At 44.4% G+C, this 12,477-nt stretch overlaps 1 protein-coding gene across 1 annotated transcript in view; it reads left to right on the top strand.

Annotated features, from left to right (window-relative positions):
* The window catches only part of wwox (WW domain containing oxidoreductase), a 128,159-nt gene that overhangs the window by 115,137 nt on the left and 545 nt on the right, over positions 1 to 12,477 (top strand). The window lies entirely within an intron of this gene.

Here is a 12,477-nt window from a genome sequence, read left to right as displayed (position 1 = left end):
GTATTTAAACAGGACAAAGTGCCTGTCCACATCACGGACCTGTCTCTGCCTGACTCCCCCACCTGTCACTCACCCGGTGATATGAAAGCGTCCTCATTCTGTTTGAAGGTGGGAGATGAAAAGGGAACAGCAGTCAGGGACCTGGCTGGACTGACAGACTGGATTAGACCATCCGATCCTAGAAAACAAGGTACGAGGGAGGAGAGAGAAGGGCGAGGATGTTCCTGCCTAACTGGATTAGAGGAGGAGGTGAAGGAAAGGTATATGTAGAGCAAGGGTCTGTGCCTGTCTTTATTAGGGGGAGGAAGGTGCAGCAAAGTGGGCGTGGAGACGCTCGTGCCTGTCCATGTTAGAGAGACAGGTGCTGGCCGGCGCTCGGGTTAGACTTTCGTTTGAGCTGAAGGACTCTCTCAGACACCGGTAATGATGAGCCAGCAACAAAAACCTTAACACCATCTTCTCCTAATGAAACTGAGAGGAAGACGGACAGACCGCCAGAGCACAAGGTTAAACAGCTCACCGCTCACACTGCCGCTGCCTTTGCTTTCTATACACAGCTGGACTAGTTCAAGTTATATTGTCACTCAGTGCGAGCCTTAGAGGCCGAGGATTTCAGACAAGTGATATATGACGTCTCCCGTTTGGCAGACATTTTTATCCAAAGCCACCACTGGAGTGAAATAGTGTGAGTGAGCTGAATTTATTAATCATTCAATTAACTAAATGTTCCTTCTTGGTATGGTTCAGATGAATGGACTGTCAGTCTTTAATGCAATCTAATTCTCAGCACACCTCAAGAGAGATGCTGTGAACTTAACTGCTCTGCAACTCTTTAATTTCTCTCACTCTCTCGCTGCCTTGCGCCTCCATTACTCATTCCCTGGTACACCTTTGTCACATTCATTTCTTGGCTTTATTATTTCTACGCATGTTGCAGTTTAAATCCAGATTGCGAAAGTTGAAGTTGTGTCTTTATCCCTCCTTCTCTGCTGTGTCTCCGTCTCTCCGGTTCGGATAGAGTCTTCCTCTGTGTCTTTGGGGCCGGCTGGTAAAGACAGTCCGGGCAGTCGATTGTATCAGACGATCAGGCCAGTTCAACCATAAATTACCTGCAGCTAACAAAGCATGCTGCTGTAACTATTACACAGCCAGTCAAAGTCACCCCGGCCCACACGGCTGCACGTGCGCCTCACACACTCAAAGAGATATCGCAGACCAAAGAGAGTGCAGGGGTTGTGGGGCCGTGGTCGGCTGCATATATGCATAAATACCAAGATAATAACTTCAAACACAGGTGGTGAATAGAGTAATGATACATACAGTGAGTCAGAGGCAGATGATCAGCTAATATTAGCATATGATTTCAGAATTACTTTAAAATCCATACAAATTTAAAAATCAAAAAAAATCACCAACATTACTGATCTTTGTAAAAATACAAAAGATTTGGTTAATTTACCAACATCATTCAATTTGAAATGTGTTTTAATTCGAACTTTACAGAGAAATATAATATGGAATAATTCTTCATTAAATGTCTACAATTGACTAGACTTATGTGATATATTTTGTTGACCCAGAAAAACATTGGATTTTATTCAAGGTAATAAGACGTTTAATTTTGCTCGCTTTTAAATGCGTCATATTCACTTTTCCTGTGGCCTTGCTTTAACTTCTGGAGCAAACGACGTGTGACGAAGGAAAAACCCACTGCTTACCAGTTAGCTGTTTTATCTTTGTATTGGTCACTCGTAATGCATCATGATTATTCATTGCCTTTTGCTGCCTAACCCAAATAAATCTTTAATACATAACCTCATACTCGCATTCATCCATCCACATTAATAACCACATTTTATTGGAAAGTAATTACAAACATATTCAGTTCATTAAATGTAATTTAAATGTGTAGCACTGTGTGTTTACCTGTTTATTGTGCAGAGGCAGTGCCTCTCCCTCTCCAGCTGTATGTGCAGGACTGTGTTATTGGCTAATTGAGAGCGTGTTTTGTGCTGCAGTTCTGCCCTGGAGGTTAGTGTTAGCACACACACACTGTAGCAGGACAAATGAGAATACACCCCGCCATCTGCCCGAGAGAGACACTCCCTTGCCCTCTCCTTGTCCCTCTACCCTTGTCCTCCTCTCCGCTTTTACTCTTTTTCGTCTCATTTTCATTCCTTCCCTCATGCTCCCACCTCTCTTTTCACCCCTGCACACCTCTCCTCCCCCTCCTCTTCCCTATGTCTTGCCTCCCATCTTCTCACAGTTTGATCCTTCTCTCGCTCTCTCTTTACCATCATTTCAGCCCCTCTTGCTTCCTCTGTCCTCTTCTCTGCTGCCTGCCTCTCTCCAGCCTGAATAAGTCAGCGTGAGGTGTGTTTGTGTTGTGGTGTGGGGGGTTCAGGCTGTCGTGTTGAGGTGTTACCGTTCTCCGACCGCAGACTTTCAGAACGTTCCATTGGCGTGATCCATAGGGGCTGACACCGAAGGTGACCCCCGGTCGGTAACCTTGGAGACCAACTTTATTAAAATGAATTTGAGTAGAGGGGCCGTCCTGACAGCAGCATAATTACATCGCAGAGCATCAGCACTAATTTATGCAGCCCGCATTCAACCGGTCAGGAGTGCCGAGATGGGGTCAGTGTAGTCACACACACACACACTCACACACAAAATGGAACACACAATCACATTGACTCAAAAACACACAAACACAACTGGATCAGAATACCAATAAACACTGATAAATACATGAAGTTTCGTCTATTCATGTCGTTTTTTTCACAGTTTTGAGGGTCAGTATGTATTTGGATGAGAATAGACATATATCAGTGTGTCTGGGTCTGTGTTATACAGGGACAGACAGACATGTACATAGTGATTTTCAAAAACACATAAATAACAGACCACAAATGAACAAATCAGATACTGCATGTTTGATATCGCTCTAAAGTTTGGTTTTATCAATTAAAGAAATGAGAAAAAAATCATGGGAATACCAGTGAGAACTCATATAAAAGAGTTTAAAATCAGCTGGCTCACTATTAATAATTTTTCCTCATGTCTTCTGCTATACCACTTGAGATTAATCAAATAATTAAAAGGGCAAATGTCAGAGTCTCTCACTCTGAAGTCATTTGGATGTTTTCCTTGTGTGTAAATTTGACTTCTGATAATATAATAAGCAAAGTTTAATTTTTTCTCTTTCTTTCGTGTCGTTTAATAAATCTTCATCTATCAATCTTACCCGTTCAAATGTCAATATCGAGCTGAAAGATGACCCACAGCTCTGCACTTGACCAAAAATGACAAGAGTGACAAAGTATTTTATTGTGGTCTTGTTGTTGATTACAGCTTCTCATTCATTCGTACCACTCAATCTTTAATTTCCATCACTTTTATTCAGATAATGATTTGTAAGGTCCTCTGTTATTTATTATCCATCAACAAAGATCCATGATAAAAAAAACAATTTAGTTAATGTGCCGCTGGTCTGCAACTAGACATCACGTCCTTGATCACAGCTACAGTAAGTCTCCACTGCTCCGTCCTCATCACGGCTGAGAATGTGGAGCTGGAAACGAGCGGAGCAGTAAGAGGGGAAAGAGAAGAAAAAGGGGTCAGAGGAAGAGAAGCAGGGGAAAGTACAGCAGAGGAGAGTAAAGCGGGGTGAAGAAGGGGGTGGAGGGGTGGACATGGATATAAGTCACAGCTCCAGTCACTCAGTTGTAGCCGTTGTGACCAAGGGCACGCTAATCTATCCCATTAGCAGATCTCTCCAAGTCTCTCATAATGTTACCGCTAGCTGCTCTCCTGTGACGTGTTCTGTGTGTGTGTGTGTGTGTGAGGGAGAAAGGGAGAGAGAGGATGAGCTTGCGTGTGTGTGTGTGTGAGTGTGTGTGTGTGTGAGAGACATTGCGAATGAGACGCAATGCTTTCGTCTGTGTGTGTGCGTGCGTGAGAGCGTAATGACAGTTCAGCTAGTTGCTCTCCTGTGAAAATGACACGTTCCTGCCAAATTAATATCATTACTATCAGAGTTTAATGGGCCAGTGCTGCCTTCTTATTTAAAACAGAACATCCCTCTCTCGACCTCCACCACAAGGGAAGGGGGGGGGAGGAGAATGGGTGAGAGTGAATGGCTAAATGAGCAGGATAGACAATGTGAATCAAGGCTTTTTATTTTTTTACTGTACCCTGGCCCCAAATAGGAAGTTGATGCTAAATATATTGAAGAGAGTTTCAAAGCAAACAAACAAAATATTATAGATTAGAATAAAAGATTATAGAAATAAAGATTTCAGTTATGATTCACTGGTATTTCGTGTAAGTCATTTAAATAAAAATAAAAATTCCTTTGTCACTTTGTGTGATAGCTTTAAGAATGCATCCTTGCGTCTTTGTTGAACAATGAGGAATCCTCCTGGGTTCTGATGTTCAATTTTGGGATTGGATTCTTTGTATGTGTTTCACTGGATACATCTACTTAGCATAACAAAAAGCCACAGAATGTTTGCTTTGTGTCGGGTGCTCAGGAGCGCCTGCCTTTTCTGAGGTGGAGACTTTTGGAGGCTCCTTGGACGTGTTTGGTTCTCGGCTACATTTTCTTTCTTTGCTTGTGTTTTACAGGACGCCTTTCTGGTCGTTTGCTTTTTTATTTTATTTCCGGGTACCTTACAGTAGGTGTGTGTACAGTATGAGCAGTCTGTTAGGGTGTCATCCTTCACTTGGAGGCAGCACTGTGATAATGAGTTCATTTGGAAGTACACTCTGCAGGTTGTCTGTGCATGTGGGCGCGTGCATCATTGTGTTTGCACATGTGGGCATATTTGCACATTCTGTAGCCATGTGAGTGTAGCTACTGTTCACTCCAGTGTGTGTGTGTGTGTGAGAGAGAGATTTTTGGTACGTGCGTGTGCCTGAATGTGTCTGAGAGATTCTCAGTGTGTGAATATGTCAGATTGCCGCAGGAGACCAATTAGCTGCTGCATCAGTGAGGAGGTGAGCATACACACACCTGTGTGTGGCCCTATTACACCAGCTCATCACACAGTCACATACCAACACACAGACAGCATTGCTCTTCTTATAATAGAAACATAGTGACACTTACAGTACATTGACCATATGGAATAATGACTCCACCGTGCCAAACTGTCAGACGTGATTCACCAAGCATGTGTTATTTCAACCCGCTGTTACTAACTTAACCAACTTTTGTGAATTACGCTGCTATCTTGCTGCTGCTGAATGTTTGTCGCTAGCAATATGTATTTCACATTCGAGGGTTTCTGTGCACAAAACTGCATGACTTCCATACACAGGAGAAGGGATCGGAGTGATTCAGTCCAAACTTTGAGGTGTCGTGCACCGTCGAAGAGTCAGGTGAGATTGAAAAAGCCGATCACAGCCAATAAAGCAGCCAGGACTCTTCATGTATAATTCAGATCTTTTATGGTGGGCTATGCACCCATATGGGCATGCTAAAGGAAGACTAAGGCCATTTCCAGCCAGAGAAAAGCCCCTTTAAAAGCTTATCCCTGTGCCAGAGTCCTGCTCCTTTTACTGCTCCTCTTTAATGAATAGGTGTCCAATAAGGCCTTTTATTGTCTTAGCATATGTTGCTTTTATTAGGGGAAAATAATTAGGTTGTGCGGATCACTTCGAAAGTCCTCTCGCAAGATAAAAATGAGATAGTTTCACAGTCGCTGCGCAAGTCCTTCTGACTCCCCGTCGTTTTCCCCTTGGATGCCTTGTGTCCTAGCTCCCTCATCTCCTTCCTCTCCTACTCCTTCGGCTCGTCCCTCCTCTCATCGTTATGCCTCCCCTCCTCCTCTCCCCCTTGTCTTTTGCATTCCCTCCACCTCGTTCCTCACTTCCTCTTCTATTGTTCCCTTGAACATGTGGGCATTAAATGTATGCAGGGGTGTCGCATTGGACTGCGCATTTACACACACACACACACACACATAACAGACGAACAATCACAGGGTGACAGGAAGCTGTTGATGACTGACACTTGGTTGATCTTATCTGGTGCAGAGGGGGTAAAGGGAGGGCCGCAGGGAAAGAGAGAGATGGTGCAGGCGGGGGGGGGGCAGCAGGGCTTTGTGTTGTGTTGTTGTCACTCTTTCATAGTTTACTCCTCTGCTCCTTTCTCTCTCTCTCTCTCTCTCTCTCTCTCTCTCTCTCTCTCTCTCTCTCTGCCTTCTCATCTTCGGCTACATCACTTATATGCAGTAGAAAGAAAAAAAAAAATGTCAACAGAGCTCATCTGTGATCTGGGGCTCGAGGGAAAGAGATCCATTTACTCCCCTACTACGACCGTTTACCCATGAGACCTCGGCTACAGCAGCACTGTATGCCCAGTCCTGTAAGTTATGAGGCGGGGGGGCGGGGGGGTATATGTGGGACTGCCGAGGTTTGATGGAAAAGCAGGGGCAGGGGAAGGAGCAGGGGGCAAAGCAGACAGACGGACAGAGAGAGATTGAGCGGATGATGGAGGGAGAAAGGAGGCTGGTCCTTCCATCCTGTCCTTAATGCCCCTCAGGGGAGCCCGCTGCCCGTAGGTGAGTATTAGCCATCAGCCAGAGGGCTAATGGAGGGTATGAAATAGAGTTTAGTATATACAGATGACCAGGAATATACTAATGACTGGGGAGACCCCGGAGGAGAGCTGGTCATGCTGTGCAGATCTAAAAAAGCAGTCAGTCAGACTCTTACTTGAATAGAGGCTTTACCTTGTACTCCAGGCTGCTGAATAACTGGAAATTAGAATCTAATCTGCCCCTGATATGGTTTTATAAACTCTGTAATTGTGCTTGAACCGATCAAATGAACAACACAGTCTAATGTGACCTTTGGCCTACCTCGGTCAGGGTGCCAGAGGTCAGCGTGGAGTCAGAGGGGTGAGTGTCAGGGTGCGTTCTGAAGTGTGCGCTGAGGTGTTTGAGCTGCTAATCTCCACTGCTCCTGGTTGAGTGGTCAAGCTGAATGGAAGGACAGCTTGTTTATCTGAGGGGACCGCATTACCCAGCATTCCCTCTACAGCTGGGCCAGGCACGCTCAGCGGAGATGTCGGCTTGCAAGAGGTTACTACGGCTGAGGGCAAAAGATTGCTCTGCACACACACACACATGCAGGCACACACACACATGCAGGCACACACACACACACACACACACAAACACACACACACACACACACACACACACACACACACACACACACACATCTGTCTCAATGAATTCAGAAGACATTGCATTGACTTACATTGATCTCCTCGAGACCAACTCAAACCTTAACCATAGTTACTACATACCTTACCTTACCTTACCTAACCTCAATCTAACCCTTAACTTAACCTTTATGTCTTCACCTTACAATGTTATGATTTATGTTATGGTGACCTGCTTTTTATCCCCAATGGAATACAAGTCCCCATAATGAGACTGTGAAACCAGATTTAGATCTCCACCACATACCTGGACAACACACACACACACACACACACACACATCTGTCTCAATGAATTCAGAAGACATTGCATTGACTTACATTGATCTCCTCGAGACCAACTCAAACCTTAACCATAGTTACTACTTACCTTACCTTACCTTACCTAACCTCAATCTAACCCTGCTTTTTATCCCCAAGTCAAGACAAGTCCCCATAATGAGACTGTGAAACCAGATTTAGATCTCCACAACATACCTGGACAACACACACACACACACACACACACACACACACACACACACACACACACACACACACACACACACACACACACACACACACACACACACACACACACACACACACACACACACACAGGAGTACAAAGAAGAAGCTGATGATTTCAATGGTTATTTATTAAATGTAAAATATCTTTAGCACAGATTAAAAATCAGACACCTCCATCTATTAAACATCACAGGTTGAGAAAAAAAACATTCCCGAAAACAGAATCACAATCCCTTTGGAGTCCCAGGTTCAGGAGAGCTCGTCCACGCGGCTGCACAGAGGGCTGAGGCAAACACCGACTCACACGCCAGGAAGTACTGTCTAAATGCTGCAGCTGCTTTTCACTGGTTTGTAGAAAATGATTTTTGTTCACAGAGTTATTTGGAAATTCAAGGATTTTAGCAGTTTCTCTGATTATATACAAAAAATCTGGAGTTCATGTGTTTTCTTAAGACCTGTCTGACATAAACAAGGCAAGTGGTGCTTGTCTGTGACTGACAGGTTACCATGCTTTGAGAAGACAAAACTATTTTTTGGGTTCTGACCGAAAATGTCTCCTGGGCCAACTGCGTATATGCAGTGAGCCTCCACATGACAGTCAATGACGTATGCTGCAGGGATCTGTGGTTTATTCAAATAGCAAATGGCTTTGTCCGGTTTGCCATCATTTAGCACTGCTGTGGAATAGGAGTGGCATCACAGAGGTCAGCTGGTGAGTGCCCCCCCCCTCTCTCGGCTCGCTGCTCTGCCTCAACCCTCGCTGCTGTACACAAATGCCAACTGACAACAACTGACACAGATGGTGAGCAGAAACACAGAAGGAAGACAGGCAAAGGAAGAGAACCACCCACAGGAGTAAGAAAAGAAGGAAGACTCGACACACACTGTCCAGGAGAGGATATTGCCCCGACAATATTATCAACTCATTTATTTTAAACCTTTTTTTTTTTTTATTTAATCTTTTCATTTTTTTTCACTTTTTTAAAATTATTCAGTTTTTTTCATGCCATATGAGAATTTGGGGGATTATAAAAGTACCTGAAAGAATTGCTAGGTTTTCAGCATGCATAGCTGTTTGTATTTACAGGTTCGTATGTACAGGGATGGGCCAAAAACAGACTGCTCTACAGTACTGGGTTTATTTACATCCAAGTCAGAGGAGGAGGTCAATGTCGTAACTACAGATGTGGGGGGTGGGGGGGGTGGAGGGTCACATGCATAGGATCAGAAAAATGCTTACACGGCTGAGCACAACTTGGATGAGGAAGACGCGGAACAGAACACGGCAAAAGTAACGTTACGGTTAATTCAACATCATCACATCCACCTTTTTGCTTTTTGAATACGAGCTTTTCAACAACTGATTATTGCACTATAACACATCACAAGGACACATCTATTGCAAGTCCATGAGGTTCTCGGGTTATGAGTCAATACTGAGATTGGAAGACTTGGATCTGATCCCAGAGCAGTTCCAGAGCCGTGGTACTTTTCTACAGTCAGCTTATTGCAGTGTGTTGTAAATTTGTTTCCTCGGTATTTGGGTGAGTTTTTGTGACCTGTGAAAGCAGAGGAACACGAAAGTGAGTAAGATTTTACTTTACTCACTTTAATCTGACCTGCTCCTTTGGTTCAACATATTGCTGTGAACTTCATGGGTGTTTTTTTTTTTTTTTTTTAGCATAGAAGATCATTCATCGCAGGTTCTCCCCTCCCCCAATCAGTTGGTGTGTAGCTGTGTTTCCTTTTGAAGGAATGTCTAAGTGAAGTCTCAAGTCTTCATCTGAGTCTTTCTGTGCTCACCAATGACTTAACGATTGTTCTAGAGGATGTTATTGTTTAATTTTAAAGCGCAGATCATGGTTTAAAAAAAAGTAAAAATGCTATAGTTGAACCCATTTCTATTTCAGAGATGCTTTGGAGGGTTTACAGTGAAATATCTGAGGTGGGTGTGTGAGTGGCTTTCTGACCAGACCCTTTGCACAGCAATAGGCGGCAAACCACACACTCACAATGATGAAATAATTACACTTTAATTACCTCAACTGAAAAAAACCTGCCCGGGGTAAATTGCTGGATATTGTTATTTCTCCGATGAGTCCACGTCCTAAGTCTGAGTCAAGTCACAGTCGACAGCTCTGGATAATTGAGAACAACTCTTAAACACCACAGATGTTTGTTTTTTTCTGAGGGAAAAATTACGGTACACAAGGTCATGATTCACATTTAGTTGCAGAAGATAGAAAGACACACAGCAAAGTCCATCAGTAAATTTACAGGCAGAATCTACAGTTTCACATGGGACGGAGACGTCTGTCTCACCGGAGACAGATGTGACTCACACTGTGATATTACCTTTCATGTAGATTGTCCCAAGTGTTAATTTGAAAATATGTTTGTTGTTCACGTGTAGATATGTATTTGCTTGTAGTTGTGTAATGTAAGTGTATCAAGGTTGTCGGGCATCTTCTCTTGTTCTTCCACCCCCCCCCCCCCCTTCCTGCCTCACACACGCCTCCTATCTGCAAACACACAATGATAGATGGCTGTGGTGGGTGGTTGAGCATGTTAATGTCTAATCTCATCAGCCTTATCTTCGGCAGAGGTCGCAAGGTCAAGTGGTGGGGGGGGGATGAGCTAAACACCAATAAGAGAGCACACTGCTGGACACACGGCGCTAACGGGACAAGTTTGCGTTGCGTCCACTGACCACAAACTGGACTGCACAGTAGTGGAAGAACACACTTTTTGCTTTTCTTCGAAGATTTTTCAAAATATTGAAATCCTACATTTTAAATTCAGCCCAATAACCTGGATTATGACGATGAAAGTTTTTATCAGTATTTCCAGGGTTCAGCAGGACCAGTGTTTGGTGACTGGACACCAACAAACTGTTTCTGAAAGTCAGCCGAGTTCAAGGGGGCGTCGGCGAATCAGAGGCGGCCGCCCTGGAATCTTCAGTGGAGTTTGAAAGGCGTTTCAGACAAACTGAATCAGATGCCCTAAGCCGGGGGGGGGGAGATGAGTTGAACTGAGCGCGTGTGAACCTGCGACTCGGAGACACTGCTTGGCATTTGTCTGTCTTTGATATGGCGGCATGTGATGTGGAGGGAAGTTATCGCCCCGGTGGCAGGTGAGACACACAGAGACGCTGGCGTTTCATCTGCCGTTCACCGGCTCTCTCATCAAACTGCACTTCAAACACGAGCTCAATCTGCTGCTGCCACGCCACACACCACGGCTCCTCCTGGTGGAAGTTTACTCTGAGCTAAAAGGGGGCTCATGTGTGTGTTTGTGTTTGTGTGTTGAGAGAAATATTTCTTGGAATCTGATTTGTGTGTGTTTTTTGTTCAACGCATTTGCATTTTGTGCATATGTCTGTACTCGTGTGTGAAAGTATAGATGCTCTGGACCTCGATGGATCTTTCCACTTGGTGTGTGTTGCTCCTGCAGCTGCTTTAGGAAGCTCTTCAAACAGTTGGCATGTTCTGGGCTCCTTTATGCATGTGTGTGTGTGTTTGTGTGTTTGACTACTGCCTATATGGGTTGTCTCAGTGCGAGCCAGGGCCTGTTCGAAACATTAGTCCGCAGTCGTCACATCAGTGTTCCCTCTCACTCTCTCTGCCACCCCCCCTCCCTCTCATTGGGAGATAAAGAGGCGAAACCATTTCATGTGGCCGTATAGAAGTCATCTCCAGCCTCGGAGTTCTGCAGGGAAGCTGTCACAGCAGCTTTTAGCCGGAGCTGCAACATGAAAGATCCCTCTTTGAGCAGCTGGGTTATGTGTGTAATGCTCTCGGACGTGTTTATTCTGCTGCCGCTTCAGCTTTCATTTTCAAATGTCACAGAAATCTCTCTCTCTCTCTCTCTCTCTCTCTCTCTCTCTCTCTCTCTCCTCCAAGAATATCCCCACTAATTACTGACTGACGGGGCAGGGTGTAAACTTAGCAGGTTGCATTCAAACACTGTTTCACTTTTAGCGAGTCTCGGATTTAGACGACATGAAACACAGGGTTTCACGGGTGGAGACTCGACCGAGTGAGAAACAGCGGGAGGGAAAGACTTGAAGTGTGTGTGTGTGTGCGTGTGCGTGTGTGTGTGTGTGTGTTTGTGTGTTTTACGTGAAAATATCGCTTGTCTATAACCATCACCATATCAACTTCTGATTCCAACACAGAGATACAGAATTGTCCATTTTCAGTGCTCACTCTCAACTCTGTAAAGCTGGGCTGAACTCATATGCACATCATGTGAAAATATACATATTCATGACATTAAAAACCTGCCCTTTCTCAATTTACATAATAGTCTTCGTTTCATTGTGATTCCCATCCACTCAGGAGCTGGTGTAATTTCCCTGTCCGAGCTCTCACCTTTTCCACTGTGAGTCTTTACATCTGTAGCATTCACATGGTCCCATATAGCCAGAGGTCCTGTACACACCGGGTAGAGAAATAAATAAATAAATAAATATATGTATATAAATATATGTACAGTAAGGGGTTATGCTGTTCCCATGGTAATATGACCCAGTCATCCTGGGCTTCAGGGGGAGGGGAGAGACGGCATTATTTTTTCTTTTCCTGTAGACACTCTGTCCTGTCGTCTCTTTGTGTGTGTGTGTGTGTGTGTGTGTGTGTGTGTGTGTGTGTGTGTGTGTGTGTGTGTGTGTGTGTGTGTGTGTGTGTGTGTGTGTGTGTGGGTGTGGGTGTTTGACAGAGGACATAAGGG

Source organism: Limanda limanda, chromosome 8 (genome assembly GCF_963576545.1).
Source record: "Limanda limanda chromosome 8, fLimLim1.1, whole genome shotgun sequence".
NCBI classification, from domain to species: Eukaryota; Metazoa; Chordata; class Actinopteri; order Pleuronectiformes; family Pleuronectidae; genus Limanda; species Limanda limanda.
Note: the sequence above shows the minus strand (reverse complement) of the source record. Positions and strands in the feature narration are given on the sequence as shown.